This window comes from Octopus bimaculoides, chromosome 5, assembly GCF_046866305.1.
Source record: "Octopus bimaculoides isolate indiv1 chromosome 5, ASM4686630v1, whole genome shotgun sequence".
NCBI lineage: Eukaryota > Metazoa > Mollusca > Cephalopoda > Octopoda > Octopodidae > Octopus > Octopus bimaculoides.
The window spans coordinates 123,603,598-123,626,207 of NC_142932.1; the positions used below are offsets into that span (position 1 = coordinate 123,603,598).

General features: G+C 36.2%; 1 long non-coding RNA gene across 2 annotated transcripts in view; it reads right to left on the bottom strand.

Moving 5' to 3' along the window:
- Positions 1 to 729: 729 nt before the first annotated feature.
- The window catches only part of LOC149135848 (uncharacterized), a 98,189-nt gene continuing 76,308 nt past the window's right edge, over positions 730 to 22,610 (bottom strand). For both annotated transcript variants that reach the window (XR_016241805.1, XR_016241806.1), the window contains exons 3-4: positions 3,671 to 4,160; positions 730 to 3,586 (exon numbers count right to left, since the gene is read on the bottom strand). This is a non-coding gene — a long non-coding RNA (uncharacterized LOC149135848). The remainder of the gene's footprint in view (positions 3,587 to 3,670; positions 4,161 to 22,610) is intronic.

Below are 22,610 nucleotides of genomic sequence, written 5' to 3' on the forward strand. Positions count from 1 at the left end.
TTTATATATGTTTATACATTAAATTTCCGCTAAACACTATCGATATCTTTCGCTGTGGCTTGGATAATAGAAGTTAATATTAAAATTATAACATTTATTGAGTTAACGTATTATTATATAAATTAGTTTGTACTGAAACAAAGACGATCATACAAGATGATATACAATGATCATTCTAGGATATCCTTTATATAAACATGTTATGTCTGTAAATGTCAGCGAAATAATAACCTGATTATTATGGAATTCGAAGAATGCGACAGAGATACTGAAACAATTTATTCACTTTCCTAATATTGCTTCATACACAATTTCTTATTCAAATACAATACTAAATATCTTTCATCGATTACAATGTTGATTATGAATTGATGCACTGTTTGTAATAAAATGATAGAAAACAAATAGCTGAACGTCAACAACGTGCAGATATACAAATATTGTCATGATGGAAATGTACTCATTAAGTAGAAAACATTATGAGAGCTGCTCTTCACAATTAATTACAATATGTCCGTTAGTTTATAGATTCTAAGACTGCAAAATAAAATTAGATAAATTATCCTATTAAATTTTTAAGAAAATTAAATTAGGAAATTAAAACAAGCATGAAATAGAAATGCAGTTATCTTAATTGAGAATAATGAGTTAAAATGCAGAAATACAGGAATGGAAAATATTTTCAAAAATAAGATTTCAAAATGTACTCGAATTATAATGTAGCCGGTACATTTATTACACATATTCTTGGTTATAATTACACGTATTCTGTTTTAAATTAGATGGTTACATTTAGCTACCGTATTAATTATAATTTGAAAAGTCTGGTGGAATGTATAAATGTTATAATTGTTTTAGCTAAAATGTTTCCTGCCATACGAAAAAACAAAATTATTTTATTAACATCGTACGAACAAAATTTCTTCAAGATTTACAAATATTGTAAAAAATTATTTCCGAAATACACTGTAAATCATATATTTTTGTCTGGGTCAAATAAATTATGGAATCGTAATTCTGTTATCGAATATTGTTATAAACTCCATACGATTCATCGTATCTTAAACGCTACATGTTATATTTAAGAATTGTAATTATGGTATTATTCCGCTAGTGTATGCTAATTATTTAGTATTTTATCTTGCGATTTATTGACAAGATATCTCCTCAAATCTCAAAAATCTTTTTTAGAATTCTTGCAAAATATATAGGATGGTACTTTTCTACAGGTCGACAACGCGTCTTTCAATTCTACTTTCTTTCAGTCCTTGAGGCAGCATTTTGAGTGTTACTATAGGAATAATTCTTGTCTTGGTCTTTCACATTCTCCTTACTTCTCTGTCTAGATTTTGACGTTTCTTATTTTTTTTAAATTTCTCAATATTTTGACATTTCTCAAATTTTGAAAAAGATTTTGCTCAACTCTGCTATCAAGGGGAATTATAAAATCTATGATTTTATATTGTTTATTCATTTTATCCTGTATTATCATATCTGGCCTTCATGATTCCATAGTAGGGTCAGTTTTTATTGAGAAGTCCCCACAAAAACTTATAATTCTCATTTTCTATTACAGCCTCTTGTTCCTGTTCAAACCACATTTCAGTTGTTTTGAAGCCTCACACTCAGCTAACATCCCAATGCACTCTTTTGCCTAGGCAGAAATGTCTGTGCTAATAATCCTTATTTGCTAGTATAATGAACTCATTCAAAAGGTGATTGATACTCTCGTCTCCTTTCCCGCAGATACTACATTTCTGACCTGATAGAGTCTTGTCAATCTTTGCTTTTATTATACTTTTTTTAAAAAGCCTGTTCCTCAGAAGGTACACAATCTGGCCTAATTCGAATCACATTCTTCAGTGGGTCGGAGAATGAACATTATCCGAACCGATATCGCTTAAATAGGTTGCGAAAGTTGCATCTGAAGAATTTCGTACCATCATGGTTTTCTTTAGACTCAACTCCGTTACAGATCTCCAGATGTACGATGTTTTCAAGATGGTTTGCATTATTTGGGCTCGACTACCACGTTTAATAACAGGTAGAATCTGCTTCCAGTCGCCTACAAATCGAACGCATACTCCTCCAAACAGGGATTCGTTCGCTCTGATATCGCGTAGGGAACGATCCAACCATTCGTATATGCGCTTGTCGCCTTGGCTCACTTCATCGACAATTATTAGGCTGGTCATTCTGACGAGTTGCACAGTTGCAGCCTGAGACGACACATTGCAGCAGGACTCTGGTGCTATGTTTATGGGCACTTTAAACCGAGAATGAAATGTCCAGCCAGTCTGCAGCAATGTTGCTGCAATCCCAGATAGAATTGGAGCGAGTACAACGTTTTTCTCTGACCGTAGACTATCTATGGTGACATTGATAAAATATGTTTTGCCAATTCCACCGCTCGCGCTCAAGGCGAAAATTTTGTTTTCGTGTTGCTTGTTGCTGTAAAACTGAGTTTACAGTCATATCAAAGTTGTGCTTTTGCTCAGTATTTACAGTATTGTAGATATCAGTAGACACTATTCGAAGACACTCTGTGTCATAGCTAAATTCTTCTGCGATACACTTCGTCATGGGTTGAACGGTTTCGTTATATTTAGGTTGAGGCATCTGGAAATCTCGCACCAGGTCAAGTTTATCCCTTTGCAATCGCTCCTTCAGGCGAATCGATATTTCATTTTCAATGCAAGGGTAAGCTCTTCAATGTTGTTTCTCTGCATGAGATCTCGTCCTACTTCAGTTTTCCACTCCTCCCAAAAAGCTCATCAGATGAGGTGACCGGCAGTAAATTAAAATGATGGTGAAGAAGTCGTGCAGCGAATCTATGAAGCGAGTACCGGCTACTTCCTCCATTGCACGGTGTATTTCTTGGTCGTCCAATATCAGTCCAGTTTACATGCGTGTCTCCTGAAATGTTGCACACACATTTCCCTCCACGGTCTTCAGTTCATCAAAGCTAATCGTACCTTTAATATGGGGAAGGAGCACCCGAACATGAAACAGTTCTGATTGATGAGCACTATATGATACGGTTGGGATTCGTCCGATAGTATCAGCTTTGACGTCACAATTATCTTCTGTTGTACCATGTTTTCGTTTTTGCTACGACTTGGTTTTATTGTTCCAGGTGTAATATTTAAGAAAATCTGGGTATAAAATCTGTCGGGCTTTTTCGTCGTGTTTGTCTTAAAATAAACTGTCAGTTTAATTATCTGTGGTCTGCGTTCCACAGCCGCAGTGACATAAGTTGAATAGAATCATACAGTCTAGTCATCAGATAAATGACAAGGTAGTTTTTGTCCGTAGGGTGCTTTTGGTGTATGAAAAATCCATACAACTTTCAGAATGCTTCACTTGTAGAGATGTAGCGAGCGTTTACGAAGTTTTCTATCACGTTTCATACGGGAATTGGCTGTCCTGTTTCCAATGTTGAGAAGATGATTCGATCTTGTCTTTTTGTAATGTATTTGTATAAGTACTTCACTGCTTGGACGGAGTGTAAGACCTCGACGTTGAAGTGAGTGTAGTATGTTATTTTCAGATACGGATTGTATGACACTATCCAAGAATTGTCAACCTGTGAAGAAAATATTAAACGTAACTAAACAGTCAGCGTATGTCACTAAAAAATTCATGAGTGTAAGTTGAAGGCAAAACTCACCACAAAATCTGTCTGACCCTCAACGTAAATTGTATTGGTTCTTCCACTGTATGCTGGATTTCTTCTGCGATACGTCTCTCGGTATATAGGTGACTGACTGGAAGGGTTTCGGAAACTCCTAAGTACATCGAGCTACGTCTGATCTGGTTTCCATACACGGACATCTGGGGTTGATATCATCACAGGGACCATGAATATTATGTGCTATTTCTGAGTTGAATAGCTCCGGATTACGGTTCTTTGATGTATTAGCGTTTGTAATGTGCGTTGTGTAATTCTTATAATCATTAAAGGCGACTTTCTGGCAGAATCCTTAGCACAATGGGCAAAATGCCTAGCGGTATTTCGTCCGTTTTTCAGTTCTCAGTTTAAATTCTGCTGAGGTCGTGTTTGTCTTTCATCCTTTTGAGACCCATAAAATAAGTACCATTTGAGCACTGGTGTCGCTTCCATCGACTTACCCACTCGCACGAAATTGCTGGTGTTGTACCTAAATTTGAAACCATTATAATTAGTAGTAGTATGAGTATCATCACCATCATTGTCTAAAGCTATATACAAATAAAAGGAAAATTATTGATATTGTACTTTTGCATCAGCCAAATTGTCCTTTCGAATCGCACGTAAATTCCTTCGAAATTGGCAAATGTTGTAATACCATATTGATTCCGTAGTAGAATTTGGCACCTTTTCTTGAAACTTACCTATTAAAGTTATCAAATCGTAGTGACAGAATTTTCAACAAGATAATGGAACGACGCTTCTTGGCGCCTCATTCGCAACATTAATGAGTGTAAACCTAATCGTTGCTACCACCAGTAATTACGTCGTCGACGAAAAGAAATAATAGTAGTAGCAGCAAGAACAAAACAGCTAAACACCACTACTGCCACCACCAACACAACAACAGTGATAAAAATCGGCAGCTGCGAATGAGAGCAGCAACAACATCTACACGCTTAACCAAAACATCATTTCTGCCAACAGGACAGACTAATTTCTAGAAAAATCATTAATATTACTGTAAACTCTCTCTAACCTCTTTCACTTCCACTCCACCAACAGATAACAATCAACACAGAAATTCTCTGCTGTGAAAATAATACCAACGCAACTACTAACTCAACTGGAGACTTCCTGTCTATCACCACCGACAGCAGAAACAGTTGCAAATGAGAATATACAACGAATAGCAAGATTGCTAAAGCCGTGGTATATTTTGCAAATGCAGATCGAGACACAGGGAGAAAAATGTAATAGAAGTTAATCAGGTTTCAAAAGGAAGGCATAAAGAAATGTAAAACAAGTGTTATTCAGACATTGTATCAGCACGGCTAGTCAATGTTCTGCACCCGTTGCATTAGCGGGAAGAGGTGGAAGTCTGAAATCCCTATCAACGAGCGGATGGAACCTATAGGGAAAAAGAATTCTTTGTTATTTGAGATAAAGGATATTTATTTCTTTATTGCCCACAGGGGGATAAACATAGAGGGGACAAACAAGGACAGACAGAGGGATTAAGTCGACTACATCGGCTCCAGTACGAAACTGGTATTTATTTAATCGACCCCGAAAGGATGAAAGGCAACGTCGACCTCGGCGGAATTTGAACTCAGAACGTAACAACAGACAAAATACCGCTAAGCATTTCGCCCGCCGTGCTGACGATTCTGCCAACTCACAAAATAAAGAATATGGCAAAATTTATGACGGATTAGGGTTTGAATTCAAAGCGAGGAAACATTCTCCAGTATCAGTTAAACTTGAGGAATTTATCCTCATCCCATCGAAAATGTGGAAACTGCATGCAAATATGAGTGCGGTGAGTATTTCACCATAAGTTAAAATTTGGTGGCTGGTGCTGCCTGTCTTTTGCGACGATAAAACAATCTCATCGTTTCAAGAGATGAGCTAAAAAAAATTGTCTTTAGAAATAGATATTTTGATCCAAATGAATCAAATATCACCTGTTTGATATTGCTTGGAGAGAGAGAGAGAGAGAGAGAGAGAGAGAGAGAGAGAGAGAGAGAGAGAGAGAGAGAGAGAGAGACAGACAGACAGACAGACAGACAGACAGAGACAGAGACAGACAGACAGACAGACAGAGAAGGAGATGTCAGAGAATCGATTTGTGACACATCCAAACGCCGAAAGATTTATTACCCATATGAGGAAGCAAATGAAAGACGCCCTTACTACCGTAGAAACTTCATCACAAAAATAATTAGAACATTATTAATATCAGTGAGAGAATCTCTATCCCGAAACAGCCCAGCGCAAAGCACACCCACTCTTCAGGTTAGCTAGAATAGTCCTGTAAAGATGCAAATGAAAACAAACAAAATAGAGCCATGTGTCCGTAAGAAGTCAGAGAAAGAGGGAAAAAAACCAAAAGAAATCTATCCTTAGAAAATGGACAGGGAAAGTTGAAGGAAGCAGAAAAATATTGGTTTCAACCTTTGGCACAAGGCCAGCAATTTTGTTGAGGGTACTAATCGATTACATCGATCTCAATGCTCAACTAGTACTTATTTGAAACATATAGTTGACCTCGGCTGAATTTGAACTCAGAAGGTGAAGACCGGTGCATTGTACCCTGTGGAATTACGATTATACCAGCTCGTCACTTTAGAGAATAGGAAAATATTACCACCAATTCGACAATAACGATAACAACCAGGCACAATATGAATACTCTAATAACACAAGCCAAACACAGCCCTGTATACTCTCAAATCCACAACAAGAAGAGATCCTCAAAAATTATTCCAGCAGACAATTAATATCGGCTTCAAAATTTGACACAAAGCCAACAATTTTCGGAGGGTGGGAGCTAATCGATTACGTTGAGCCAGTATTCAACTGGTATTCATTTTATTGACCTCGAACGATGAAAGTTGACGTCAACAGCGGCGGAATTTGAACTCAAAACGGGAAGATAAACGATATGCACTCTCAGCATAATATCAAAACAAAAACATTAAAGAATAAACAAATACATCACATCAAAAAATAACAAAACAACCTAAATGTTAAAATTACATAAATATCGAACAACAAACTAAAATCAAATTACTCCCATGAAGTACGAGCAATGATGACAACAACAAAAACATACAGCAAAATTTTCTGGCGGAAAAAAAAAATTCTTTTCTACTCTAGTTACTAGGCCCAAGATTTTGTGGAGGACGGGGCAGTCAATTAGATAGACGCCAGTACGCAACTGGTACTTAATTTATCGAACCTGAAAGGGAAAGTCGACCTCGTCGGAATTTGACAGACGAAACACCTCGAAACATTTCGCCCCGCGTGCTAACGTTTCTGTCAGCTCGCTGCCTGGCAGAAATAAACATTCAGAATACAATAACCTTCTCAATCACACATTCCTCCTTTTATCCAGCATGACATTATTTAGAAGAGTCCGCGTAAATCCACCTGGTCTGTGATTTCCTTTCATGCAAGGTCATCTGCTCAACGGCATGACGCCATCTAAATGTCCGGCGGCCATATTGCTATAAATTTCTAGAGTAATGTACAGTGAGAAATTTGAACAAGTTCACGGGTCCAGGCGTAGATTGTGTGAGAGTAGCTGATTCGTAATTGGGTAGCAATGACATGTTTTCGGTATGTGTAGCTAATGTTTAAATTTAGGACAAACTCAGCAATCCCCTTATAACTAAACCACAGAATAATTTCTTACGATTTAGACGGCTCGATGCTCGTTGTTCATCTTCATATTGGTACATACGTGTATTTCAAAAGCACACCGGTCTAAATGTTAAGTAATATTTCTTCCGACTTTACGCTCTGAGATCAAATTCCACCGTGGTCGATCCAACCTTTTGGGATCTATGAAAATAAAGTACCTGTTGATTACTGGGTCGATGTAACGGACTGTCCTCTCTCCTAAAATTTCAGGCCTTGTACCTATAGTAGAAAACATTTTAAGTATATATGACTGCTGCATATTTTTCACTGTAGGTTCGCTGCTGCTTCGTTAAGCTTGTGTTTTTATTCGGTACTTACTACCTCCGTATCTAGAGACGATGTGGCAAAGGATTTCCTCCTATTTTCCACAAATCCTGCACGATACGTATGCCTCGTTGATGTGATGGTGATAGGTTCTGTTTGTGATATTGTGATATAGTGCACAGACCATCAGTCCCCTACTCTCTGCCGTTTCTTCTCTAATCTTAAGCCATTCGTTGTTGTGTAGTCATACAGTCCACATCTGCATTTTGCATCCGCTTTTACCTATTTCCTTTGCACTGCATTGTTCACCAAACGTTTTCCACAGTTGGAATTAGTAATCTTAATCGGACGTTTTTCCTTTTTTTGTTATTGGTGGAAGTGTATGTAATATCAAACTCATTCTGGAAAAATTCTGCTTCATATTTGTGGAATATATCTTATGCTTTACTGTTCGGAGAATTAGAACTTTTCTCATCAGGCAGGCATTCAACTCAACCTTATATTCTACAGTTATTATATTTCACGCGCTAAATTATCATATATTGTTAATAACCAGTTTGCCTTTCATTGTTGTATCCAAATGCCGCAAGATACAATTCCTATCAAAGCAATATTTGATCTTAAAAGAGATTTATGACTGACGCCGTGACAGAAGTATCTTATATAAAGCATAGACTTCAGTTTCCCAACTTTTACGAAATGTGTAGCGGATGTAAAATTATGAACGCATCAATATTATCGGTTATCGAGAAGCAATTGTCTTTAATATTTTCGATTAAGCATTCACCAGTTAACCGTTTCATTTCATTATTGACATTGGTTTCAATCTTTGTGGTGGGGTTTAAATCGATTGCATCAACCCCTGTAATCAACTGGTACTTATGTTATCTACGAAAAAAAGATGAAAAATAAAGCCAACCTTGACAATATTTGAACTCATTATATTATCGAAATTATTAGGATCGCATTATGTTTAATACAAATTCTACTGTGATCTAATATAATTCGTAATCCAGTTTGCTTTGCCATTCTATAAAAAATATCGTTTTATCATTTTATTTCATATATCAAAATACTTAATATTTAAATTCAACTTCGTCTACTAGGATAAAAGGCTTATAGATAAAACGAAAATTCTTACATCATTAAGAATTTATACCACATTTACAGCGTTTGCATTAAAGCGACATAATCAATTCGAGTGCATTTTAAAAGAAATATGCCATTTATTACATCATGAGTGACTTCTAAAAGAGGAACTAGAAATGAAAGTCCTGGTTATGAAAAGATTTAGAAAGATTACTTTTAAAAATAAAAAAATAAGCAAAAAATTCAGTTAGCATAAAAGTATATGAAATATCTTTGACAGAACGTTGGCGCCATTCCCAACCAGCAGTAGAAAAGTGTGAAGTTAAATCATACATCTGGTGCATAAAAAAGTACTTGAAACCAATAAGATGATTCAACGGGAGTACTTTTATGTCAGTTTAAAATAAAATCATGTAATCTGTGGCTTTTGGGAATTTTGTAGAGAAGAAAAAATATCTATCGTGATAAATGAAGCTTTGATAGTAACTAGTGTATTTATATAACATTAATGCAACATTTATTTACCTGCTTTTACTAAAGTGTGGTGATAACATACATCTAGTTGAAATCGCGTGATACGATAACACGTCAAATTGGCGTTTGAAACAAAATTTTCATTACTTATAATGTCTTCAATCAATAAATGTTTACAAATATATAAATGGAACTAAAAATTAGTATAATGTAACTTGATACCAATAATGGATATTCACTTACACCAAACAGATTTTAAGCGTGACTACACTAAAATGAATTCCAGTGGGTATTTTAAATTCAGTAAATGATATATCGACCTCGAAGACATTTTTTTTTGGGGCGTGGTTTATACATGTTTTATAACAAATTTGTGTGTATGTCGAAAATGCATGAGAGTTCAATGTTCATGTTGTCCCTTGCAGGATGCTTGTCTCAACACTTACTTGACCAGGCAGTCAATTTCTCCAACAATGATGATCTATTTTATTCCACCGTTATAAACAAAAAGTACAAAACTGGTGCCTTCATACGGAACCAAACCGATTATTTTTCAAAAGAACCAAAATTTGTTACATGTTTACGACTCACTTTGGGGGAAACAGATTTCGTTTTAAGCAAAGTAAAATGTGTCATGGTTATCTATCAAATTTATTTATTTTCTGAAAGTTTACTTAATATGACTAAATTATAATGAATAATATTGTATCCAATATGGGTAATGCCTGAGATAATGGGCTTACGTATATAATTTGGTTATATTGACCTCTGACCTGATACCTTGCACTCCACACAAAAAACCCTTTAATTATAGATATTGTACATTATTAGTTCCAAGCGAAAATGTTTTAGGTGTGAAATAAAAGAATTGAAATGTACTTTAAACGTAACATATATTATCACTGAAAGTGGAGGTTCAATGACCCAGGGATAGGGCAGCGGCCTTGCGGGCGTAGGATCGCAGTTTCAATTCCAAGGCTGGGCGTTGTGAGTGTTAATTGAGCGAAAACACCTAAAGCTCCACGAGGCTTCGGCAGGAGATACGGTGGCGAATCCTGCTGTACTCTTTCATCACAATTTTCTCTCACTCTTTCTTCCTGTTTCTGTTGTACCTGTATTTCAAAGGCCAACCTTGTCACAGTCTGTGTCACGCTGAATCTCCCCGAGAACTACGTTAAGGGTACACGTGTCTGTAGAGTGCTCAGCCAATTGCACGTTAATTTAACGAGCAGGTTGTTTCATTGATCGGATCAACTGGAACCCTCGTCGTCGCAACCGACGGAGTGCCATGATAACTGAAAGATCAATGCGTGGTTATGTGGTAAGAACTTTGCTTCTCACATTGTTCTCGGTTCAGTCCCACTGTGTGACACCTTGGGCAAATGTCTTCTACAATAGCTTCGGGCCGACGCTATAGTAGAGTGAGAGGATTTGGAAGTCTGAAACTGAAAGACGCCTGCCACATATGAGTGTGTGTCCGTCTTTTTCCCAACTACCGCTTGACAACCGGTGTTGGTGTTTTTACCTCCCTGTAACTTAGCAGTTCGGTGAGACAGGCTGATACAATAAGTATAATAGGCAATGAGGTCGAGTCACTCAACTAAAACATTCGTCAGGTTTGTGTCCAAGCATGACCACAAACTATTGATTGAAACAGGTTAACTATAAAAGATAAAAACTACACCTCACTGGAATTTGACCTGAAGATTTTGGCATGAAGCGACGGTTTGAAGATGCAAAATAATGAAATAAGCCTCGGAGAGAAATAAATCATGTTGCATTGTATGGAAGTGATGACACGTAATACCATGTTTCTAGCAACTTCACAAGCATAATGGAAGAGGAAATAGATTATCGAACAAATATATCTTGAGTATTTAAAGTTGTAACTGTTCATGTTTGACCTGATGAATGGAAGGATATAAAGAATTTCTTGATATCGATTGAATTCTGAGAAACTGCAATCATTCACAGTTGGAAGTCAGCTCGTTTGTAAAGACATGTACAAAGACTCTGTTTAAAAGTAAAAGAAGTATCATAGGAAGAAACGATTCCACAGGTATCAAATAATCTACATTATCAGCAAGCAGGATGAAATTTGTTCGAGAAAATTATGAGAGAATATCTTCGAAACAAAACTGAAACTTTCTCCAGCTATTTGTAGTATGAAAAAAAACTCAACTGAAATCTAAAAGAGAGAAATGCAAAGGTTATAACAATCAGTGGGCTGACAATATCGCCTCGTATCTTTTAGATTTTATCTTGAATCGTCTTACTCCCGAAACCAACAGTTTTTAGCGTCCATTCGTGCTTTGTAAGAATCAGAAACATTTTACCAGTGTAATATAATTTGTAGAATTTGGTTGCAAAGTTGCTACGTAGGATTCAGAATCAAACTGAATTTTTTTCGCTCATACCACCAAAAAGATTTTTCATATTTATTATTTATATTTAATATTTGAATATATTTTTCATTCCTATTTTACTTCTTTCTCTTCTTTTTTTATAGTTGTTCTGATAGACGGTATGCACAGTTCGTGAAATTTCCCCAAAAACCCTGTGTAATACCTTTTCCTTAAATCCAGTCAACTAACAGAAAAAAAAATTATGTTAGTTGAAAATGTTTGATATTATTAGCATAGTGTTACATCTGTCCAATTTTATTTTCTTGTTAATTTTATACATATTTTTCTAGATGTTCACGGTGACGATGTGCTGTAAATCCTGTTGGTCGAATGATATGTGCTGCTGTTAAATAAACATACGACTGAGACACACTTGAATTTTCGCAGCCATATAGTACAATACTGCAGATATTCTACAAGAATATTTATCGTAACAGTTGTATGCATAATTTGTAGAATATTAAGTACATTTACCTGTTTTCGATACTGTTGTTACGACGCAGAATTATCTAAATTAAATTGTTACAACACCAGCTTGAAATCAAATTACGTACTTACAATATTATGTAGGGTCGAACTCGGAATCTTGGGGTTAGTAACCCGCGCTGTTAATCACTACGCCATATGCCCATATTCATTATGGAATGAATTTTAGGGCTTATAAATCTAATAGTTTTCTATCCTATCTTAATTGCGGCCGCTTCTCATGCTGCTGATATGGCTTAGTGGTTAAGAGCGCGGGCTACTAACACCAAGATTCCGTGTTCGATTCTAAGCAGTGACCTGAACAACAACAATAATAATAATAATAACATCGACAAATACCTTGAAAATGAGAACGCAGGTTCGAAATTTCCCCAAGACACCTGAAGAAAGCTGGGGGGTTTATTAGTTGAAACCTTGTGTTAACAACAAACAAGATGAGGACAAATATCCGTCGACTGAAAATAGTGTAAATAATGTACATAATTCCTCATCTCTTAAATGTAGAACTGTGCCATACTTACAGTACTGAAAGATAAGATTTTATTAGAAAATAGTTTGTAAAAGTAAACTGTAGAATGCCATGAAAGAGAAACATTTATTGATGTTATAATGGCATAGTATCACTTACATAAAATTGCTACAAAAGATATTTACTATTAGTCTGCAAACACATGCAAATATTCTACTTGTTAAAGGCTGCTATACTTTGAATATCTTCTTGATATTTTAGTCGTAGTCTTCATGATCAACGAATAGTAAGACAAGTGTAAACTAGCATAAGTATATACAGTCCGTACGGTGTTGGATTGTTAAAAGGAGCATATTTTCTAACACAAAAGCGTACGTAAAAACAATGACACTCTACATATTCAGTGTTGTGTATTGACGTACACATGGCGGCGTTTTAACAAACAACACGCAGCTATTTTTTATAGATTTATTTTCAGATTTCATATGTCTATATTTCACTCACAAAATGTTATTCTCTTACATTATTTCTGTGAAATATTTCAGGAGAAAGATTGTTATGCATTTATTTATTAGCGGTGTCTTTCGATTCTTATTTCTAATACATTATGCAACTGTAGGAGGGAAAATAAATCTGTGAAATCAAATGTTTTCACTATTTATGTTGCATTTAAAGCTCCCCCCACCCACCATTCTACCATAGAAAATGAGTTGCTTTTCCTTTTAAGTATTTATTTCTTCCTGCAACATTTTTTTTAATGTTTTCCTCTGCCTCAACCGTTTATATGAAGATAAACAATGCAATTTGATTTTAAACCTAAAATGCTGAATGTAAAGTGACGTTATAAATAAATATGCACATTCTGACATTCATATATCTCCAGTGTTTCAACATTTTCGTCAGTTTAATATGTATCAAATAAGTGATTTTTTTTTCTGTGCTAAAAAATGGAAATAGCTATATTCGCGATGAAAATGGCTCCATATTCGAAATAAAATATTCAACTGGTGTAAATGAAGATTGAGATAACAATGACGTAGAGTAAATAATAGGAATTTATTTTAACAGACTAATAATTGTATGTTGTAGTGACATTCATGTCCGCAGATATAACAACATCTATGATGAATTCACTTTTTTCTCACTTGTTCCGACAGATATTTGTTAGCTTGTGGTCAGACTGTGCAGTAACCCCATAACACCTTAACGTGAACATCCTTCATGACATCCTCTCGTCCTGTCTTCTGTCTTCTTCAACTCCTATTTCTTTTCTTTGACCCAACAATCGTTTCTGCGTCTATACGTCAGCGCCAAAGAAGTACAGAAACTTATGCGTGTGATGCGTTACACTTTCTGATTAAATACTCTGCACTTACCACGTTTTAACTTAATGAGATTAGAGTGCTGCCACCCAGGAAGAGTGCTGCCACCCAGGATGAGTGCTGAAAGGAGGATGAATGTGGCAAGAATGGTTTGAGTGAAAGAGACAGTGAATGGTGATGGCGTTCATCGCAAGAGAAGTAGCTACCTAGATACATATACACATTGTTAAATCAAAAGCGGGAAAGAAGAGGGACACAAAGGAAGTGAAAGAGAAAGAGAGAAAGTGAAAGAGACAGTAGATACATAAATCCAAAGAAAGGTTCATACACAGATAGCTCCACACAGCAAATATTGGATGTGAATTTCCTTCTTCATTAAGACACGAGGATAAAATTAACTCACAAATGCTGAGTACTCCTCAGACATGCATGACATTAACGTAGTTCTCTGGGAAATTCAGCCTCACACAGAATATGACAAGGCTGGACCCTTTGAATTACAGCTACAACTCGACAAACACACACACACACACACACACACACACACACACACACACACACACACACACGCACACACACACACACACACACACATATATATATATATATATATATATATATATATATATATATATATATATATATATATATATATATATATATATATGAGAGAGAAGTGAGTGGTGACTTAAAACAAGATGGTGTTTGTGTTTTGAACCACAGCAAATATTGGATACCGTATTCTAAACAGAAAACTGTCTAATACATTCCTGTATGTTTTGCAATTGAAAGACTGAATCATTTTGGACATTTATTGTTTTAATAGCAAGAGAAAACTGAGATTGGAGAGAAAGAGCTTGAAGACACAACGAAAACAATTCTAGTCAGTGGCAAAGCAACAGGTAAGAAGAGAGAAAGAGGGGGTGAAAACTTCGTTGTGGACTATCTGACACTTACTGTCTGTCTGCCTTTTTCGCTGGGTACGTGTTTGTGTATGTGTGTGCATGTATGCGTATGTTTGTATGTATATGATTATGCGTGTTGCCGTTTTGAATTCCTTTTTGCGACTGACCTTAAACTGCTGTTAAAGACCCAACCACACACACACACATACACACACACACACACACACACACACACACACACATTTGTTTTAACCCATTTCACCTGCAGCCATACACCAAAAAACGTGGTAAGTGTTTTCCTCCAAAATTTGAATTTTAAATTTGTTTTCATTATAAAACTACACCTCAGCTAAAAAAAAAAAAAAACAACATATTTTGCCTTCGGAATACAGCGATGTCGTTTACTTTCTATATATTTTAGGTTAGAATTTCTGCCTCATTTTTTGATGTGTGTAAGTAAACAAAACCTAAAGGAAACACAGAGATACACACACACACACACACACACACACACACACACACACACACACACACACACACACACACACACATACACACACACACACACATATATATATATGAATGTATTTGGGTGTGTGTATAGTTTAGGTTTGTTAAAATATGTTTGCGATAATAAGTTTCCTGTAATGGAAATTAACACTAATACATTCGGGCGGACGTAAAGAATGTGAACCACACTCCCTTTTGTTTGTTTCTTTATTTTAACGAAATTCCCTATGTTCGAGTACGGAGATTCTGTGATAGTTCATATCCACATTGCATCCCTTTTATGCACCTCATTGTTTCCTCATAATCTGCTCCAGAACTTCTTTGCTTGATTTGCATCAGTAGCAACATTTTCCCCACTGTCTCCTTCTAACATTCGTAAGAATTACTTCGGGTTATTTTTGAAATTATTATTATTATTATTATTATTATTATTATTATTATTATTATTATTATTATTATTATTATTATTATTATTATTATTTTATGTTTTAGTTTTGTTTTGCATTTGTACAAGTTGGATCCAAGTCTCACCCAGAGACCTCAAGAGATAACAAGTTAGAAGTTCATATAGGTGTTATGCCTATGGTACCACATATTTGCATTTGTACAGTTTTGTTCTAGTGAATGTTTAAGAAACCATAAGAAAATTATGTGTTTGTTTTAAAATTTGAGATCACATAGACAGTATTTTACGTAGGATATGGGCAGTTCCCATGAGCACTATCTTTTGAACTTCAGCCATTTTGGGGTTTCCTGGTATCTGAGCTAGGTAGTAAATCAGCCCGTTTCGCTGTCATTCCCAGGGCACGTATGACAATAGGTATTGTTTTCGTCTTCAGATTCCACATTTTGCTAATTTCTATTTCAAGATCTTTATATTTGCTCAGTTTTTGGTAGCTCTTGACAGATACGTTTATATCGATTGGGACAGTCATATCAATGAGGAGGCATGATTATTGTCTGAAGTCTTGCAGTATGATGTCTGACCTATTTGCGTTTATCTTTCTGTCAGTTTGAATGGTGAAGTTCCAGAGGAGTGCAATGTGATCATTTTCAAGTACTGGGGGTGGTTTGTGTTCCCACCAGTTTTTATCATGGGACAAGTCCAGGTTTTTGCATATTACCCAGTGAATATATTGATCATGCCTGTTGAGATACTCTGTACGCGCAAGCAGACTGCACATGGAGACAATATGATCGATGGTCTCATTTTGTTGTTGGCATATACGACATAATGGGGAGCTGCCGTTCTTTAATATGTTGGCCTGGTAGTTCTTTGTAGGTAGGCATTCATCTTGGGCTGCTATGATAAACCCCTTCTGTTTCTGATTTCAAGCCAGAGGCCATTAGCGATTGATGGGTAAGGGCTTTGTCAATATCTGCATTATTCGCTCTCTTTGGGTATTTGCCATTGAGAGGTTTTCCATGCCATTTTTCAGTCATACTATCTAAGGCAGCAATTTTGGCACGGGTTTTCAAGCGCTTAGCTTTTTCTGCAGGTGTTTCTAGTTTGTCTAATTCTTGAATTATTATTATTATTATTATTATTATGTTTTTTTTTCTTCTTTCTTCAAATTTTTTCCCATTTCTCGCCGAGTGTTTTCCGTACACCTAGGGCAGAGAAATGTTGTATGCATTCCCAATTTACACACGCAAATTCATAGGTAAAACATGTATTTAAGAAAAAAAAATCATGAATGGATGTTGTTTTCATAGCGACAATGCTCTTCTTAGTACATGAGTCGTTCCAGTTAGCACGATTTTTTGCACCTCCTGTAGAGATGGTAAGCCTGGTATCATTTTCAAATAGATTTCAGTACCTTTTTTTATCATTCCTAGAGATCCTACAATCACTGGTATGGTAGTCGCCTTGAGGTGCCACATTTTTTCAATTTCTATGAGCAAGTCTTTATATTTACTGATCTTGTCAAATTCTTTCGCCGCTATATTATGATCAGAGGGAATACTCATGTCAATTAATAAACACGTCTTCTTTGTCTGATCTTTTATAATAATATCCGATTTATTAGCTTTTATAGTCTTGTCAGTATGTACGGGGAAGTCCCAGAGAATCGATACATTTTCTCCCTGTCACAGCTTCGGGATGGTGTTTATACCATTTGTCAGCGCTTTTGATTTTATAATGCTGACATATTGTCCAGTGTAAATACTGGCCAACTCTGTCATGTCTTGCTTTATATTCTACAGGTGCTAACACTCTACACCCTGAGATTAGGTGGTCTATAGTTTCAATCGCATCGTTACAAAATCGGCATTTTGGGTCAGCTCCATTTTTTATCACATTGGCTTGGTAGTTCCGGGTTAATAAGCTTTGGTCTTGAGCAGCCAATATGAAACCTTCACTCTCTGCTTTTAGCCCTGTATTATTATTATTATTATTATTATTATCATTATTATTATTATTATTATTATTATTATTATTATCATTATTATTATTATTATTATTATTGAGTGAGAGAGCACTGCATGCCATCAAAGTGACACTGGGGTAAAATATACGAAGTCCAGTAGGCCCATCATGACTACTTTTCTGATAAGGGTACACCAGACACATGCATCACAAATATATATGTGCGACATGGAAATCTCATGTTGAGATAAACAGCGCATGACCTTGCAGGTGGGGCACAGCTAGAATATTCTTCAGGTTCAGTAGCCCATCCCGCTCAAAATGTTTCAGACTAAGGGCTGTTTAAGGATGTTGAACGAGTCTTTACTCTTTCTAGGCCGTGATTTCTACAGACGTCCCAATGGATCATTCCTGTCACATTATCATGGCGTCGCTTATATTAGTGTTGTGCCAATTTCGGACATTTTCTAACGGTGTGCCATACCGTTTCACTCTTTTCACCACACATTCTGCGTTTTTGATATCGGTAGTGTTGTCCATTTTCCACTTCATATTATTGATCCTTAACGCTTGTTCCTGAGCTGCGAATATGCCAGCAGCATTTCCCTTTGATGCATCGCATCCTTCAGGCACAACACCGTTCGTCCTTTTATTAACCAGTCCGAAATTTCATCTTCTCCATTGATCAATGCATTAAATTATTCAGCGATCAATTCATGGAAACTACTGAACTTTTTTTTATCCAAAATCGCTGTACACCATCAGGTCCTGATGCTTTTCAATTGCTTATCTTGTTACTGATATTTCTAATACTGTCTTCTGTGAAGTGGATAGCCTCTTACTGGGGATAGGAAGCTGTTTGCTTCAGGTTGCAGAGCCACTCAGCTGTAGTATTATGTTGTTCTGACTTACTCCGTATCTTACCCCTAAAAAGCTGTATTGCATCAGCTCCAGAGACTAATCTTTCACGTTTTATCGACATTAATCTCTTGATAGAATCGTTTTGGTCAGTTCTAAACAATTTGATTTGCCGGTATTGCTTAATCCAGTGTCCAAACCTAATCAGGTTTGCTGTTTTCGCATATATGTGCTGCTTGAGTCATTCTGTTACAACATTCAGGCCTTTTTCGAATTTCCATCCATTCTTAAGTTCTCCATTTTTTACCTGACAAGTATTGACACTACACTCTTCAAAGAAGGAAGTACTTCTGACGTTATATTTGTGGCCTGTCTTCTTGAGAAGTTTTGAGAACAGCAGAGAGGCTTATGTTGCACATTCATCGATCTATCAAAGGCGTTTGATACGGTCAACAGTACTAGTTTATCCCGCCTCACATCCACATGAAATATCCTCTCAACCACCGGGTGCGAGGTCCAGTATGCCGACGATTCAGCTGCATTCGACTCTCTTCAACACCCCACGAACTCAATGAACAGTACCTAGGTCGGTCTTCAAGTGAATCACGCAAAACAGACATTCTCTAATTATTCTTCCTCTAGTTACCATCCCCTTAGCCTGTCCTTACTGCTGATGCTCTTCTACAGCAGGTGGTCTCATTCTGCTGCCTTGGAAGCACGTTATTTAACACTGGACTCCTTGACGAGCAGATACGCCGTCGGATCAGGTTGGCGTCTAGATCTTTCGGAAGATTCAGCAAACGAGTCTCTCAGAGCAAGGACCTTAGAGCAAGCACAAACATTTCCATTTATAGAGCTGTCTGTGAATCCACGCTTCAGTCCTTGCCTGCGAGTTGGACTTTTTATAGTCGTCAGGTCAGACAACTACAAGCATTCCGTAAGAGATCACTCCAATGGTATCCTCGGTCTCACATGGAAGGACAAAGAGACTCATATAGAAAACTTCCTGAGGGCGGGGATCTGCAGTATTGAGGCCTGCATCCATCGTCATTTTCTCCGCTTGGTTGGCCATGTCATTTAGATGCCGAGTCATTGGGTCCCAAAGACAGTCGTCTTCAACACCGGAAATGCACTTTGGTCTACTGAAAGTCCAAAAGTTCATTTTCCTGATCATCTCAAGTGGTGTCTCAATTTATGGAGTGTCCCTCACAATCGGTTCGCACCTGGCTTCTATTCGGAAGACATGGAATTACTTGTGTGATACTACAATAGTGCACTTTGGAACCGAATGCAGGAGAATGTACGAAGAGAGGAGACGCTGGCACAAACCCCATGCAGCTTTTGTTTGAAGTCACTTTCAGTGCCTTATGCGAGAGGATCTGCGGCCACATCCGTTTCCATGACAAACAATGAGCAAGAATCAGAAGACGATGACTGTCTTGGATCGTCACTGTCATCACCTTTGTAGCGCTGTCATACTTGTTTCAGTCATTTGATTGCGGCAATGCTGGAGCACTTACATTTTTGATTATTTTGAAAATAATTATTCTTCTACAGGTGTGCGGGATATATTGGTCAGCTAATTTTGTCGTGTCTTTGTACACGTAACAAAAAGACAAATTCTCATCAGCCAGCTTATGAATACAAAATATGATTTGCGATTGTCATATATCTTTCTCTTTTTCTCTTTTCCCTTTTCTCTCCCCTCTCTATTTCTCCCTCTCTCTCTCTCTCACTTTCTCTGCATTACATATATATTTTCCTATATGTTTATTTCTGTATGTATGTTAATGTGCATATACGTAGTATAGTTATGCACATATAATATGTTTGTGTGTGCGCGTGTGCTTGTGGGTGTATATATGTATATGTATATATATATATATATATCATACATACAAACACTCACACACACACACACACACACACACAAACACACACACACACACATATATATATATATATATATATATATATATATACATGCGCATACACACACACACATGTATATATACATACACACACACACACACACACAGGCACGTAAACACTCATGATGATTTTATATATATTTATATGTATATGCACACAACTATGAGAGTTTATGCGTGTATGGAAAGGGAGCATGCTAGCGTAGGCGATAGAAATCAATAAAAACTTAATATCTGAACAACTCCCACGGGTAAATTGAACGAAATTGAATATATAAACATGATGGAAAAATGCAAATTGAAAAGTACAATAAAGGTTCGTACATTATTATAGATATATGAATATATATCATTTTTAACTCACCTGGTACCTTTAAAATGAGTGAATGCTACAGCTATATATCAAACGTATAGTATAGAGCCTGAATTTATACAAGTCATTACTTAATCCGATTGAAGTTACCATATCGACCAAAATAATGTGGACGATCGTTAACCAACGAGAGGACCAGTATATGCATAAACAATGTGTAATTTCGGGTGATCTATACTCACAACATATCATTTTAGCATGTTAAATGCTACAAAATTCGAGCGCGGTCATTTTACAAATACGAATCGTAATTAATACATACTGAAAGCAAATAAAACCTTGCGAAAGTTTAGAAGAAAATGATCGGCGTATAAAGCCATTTATAAATGAAAATACATCTGTTTGCTTGTGTATTTTCGTAGGCAATATGTAAAGTAATAAACACAATTTAATGTTAAATGGCATTCCATTGCTAGCGAGGAGGAGGTTTTCAGTTGATCGGCAACAACCTGCTCAGGAAATTAACGTGCACGTGGTTGAGCTCTCCACAGACATGTATATCGCTGATATAGTTCTCAAGGATATGCTGCATAACACAGAATGTGACAAAGCTGGCCCTTCCAAATACAGGTGTTTTGCCAGCTGAGGGGACTAGGGCAACGTGAAATGAAGTGACTTGCTGAAGGACACTATCTATATCTCCAGACATCGAAATCACAATCTTCAACCAAATATCTCAACCCTTTTGCCATGCGCCATTACTCAATTCTATATTAAATATTAAGTCAATATCGTTATAGTTTAACAGAGATGGGTATCACAAATATTGCACAAATACCTTATGGATTATAATTAACGATGTAAAACGAGCAATTCAATAATATGTGCAATGATAAGTAATGGATATTATATACGCATATCATATATAGGTAACCGTGCTTTTATTAAATTATTTTTAACATCGAAATTTAATTTTCATTGAGTCAAATCCCTCCCATTATGTTCAAATATTAATACCATTTATGTTGTTTTGAAATCGCCAATGTAATATATAAGTAATTTCGAAGCAGGCAAAATTAGAAAAATTTCAATACATCCAGTGTAGCATGTCTTTAAGGCGTTTCGTCGAATTTCATTAACAAGCCTCAATATTACCTTCAAAATGTTATTAACATCTGAAATATATTTTCACATATTAAAAAAAAAAAAAAAAAAAAAAGAATTGGTTGAAAAGTACTGCTTGGAATTCAAATAGTAAAATGCAACTGTTGCCTTCGGCTGTTAACTTACATTCACTGGAGTAAGGAAATTCTATTACGATTCATCCACTATTGAAATACGTAAATTGGTTTTGCTAAAATAAAACATATCAATTTTATATATTCTATGGTGTATGATGACATGAATATATCATTTCGCGTCGATTTTATAGCAAATATTATTAAAGAGACGAAGAATTAATCTACTATTTATTGATGTCAAAATAAAAATGCAAATTTCAATATGTCGCTTTCAAGTGACACGATGACTTGCTCATCTTTCGACAGCCATTAAAAAATTTAACGTTTTATCCTAGCAGAAAATATTATATCATTGAAGGTTCTAATCACCTGTGGAAAGAAGAAAGCTAGGCGTGGTGTAAGTAACAAGGTAATTTACCAACGAGCTAAGTAAAAAAGCATAATTTGCCGACTGCCAAAACGACCTTCACTGCATTTATGCATTGAAATTCCTTCCAGTAATAATTTTAAAACAGCTTCATATCCACGATTCAAAATATTTCTGTTGGCTACAAGACCGGAAGCATTCTATTTTCTGGTAGACAGACATGCTAA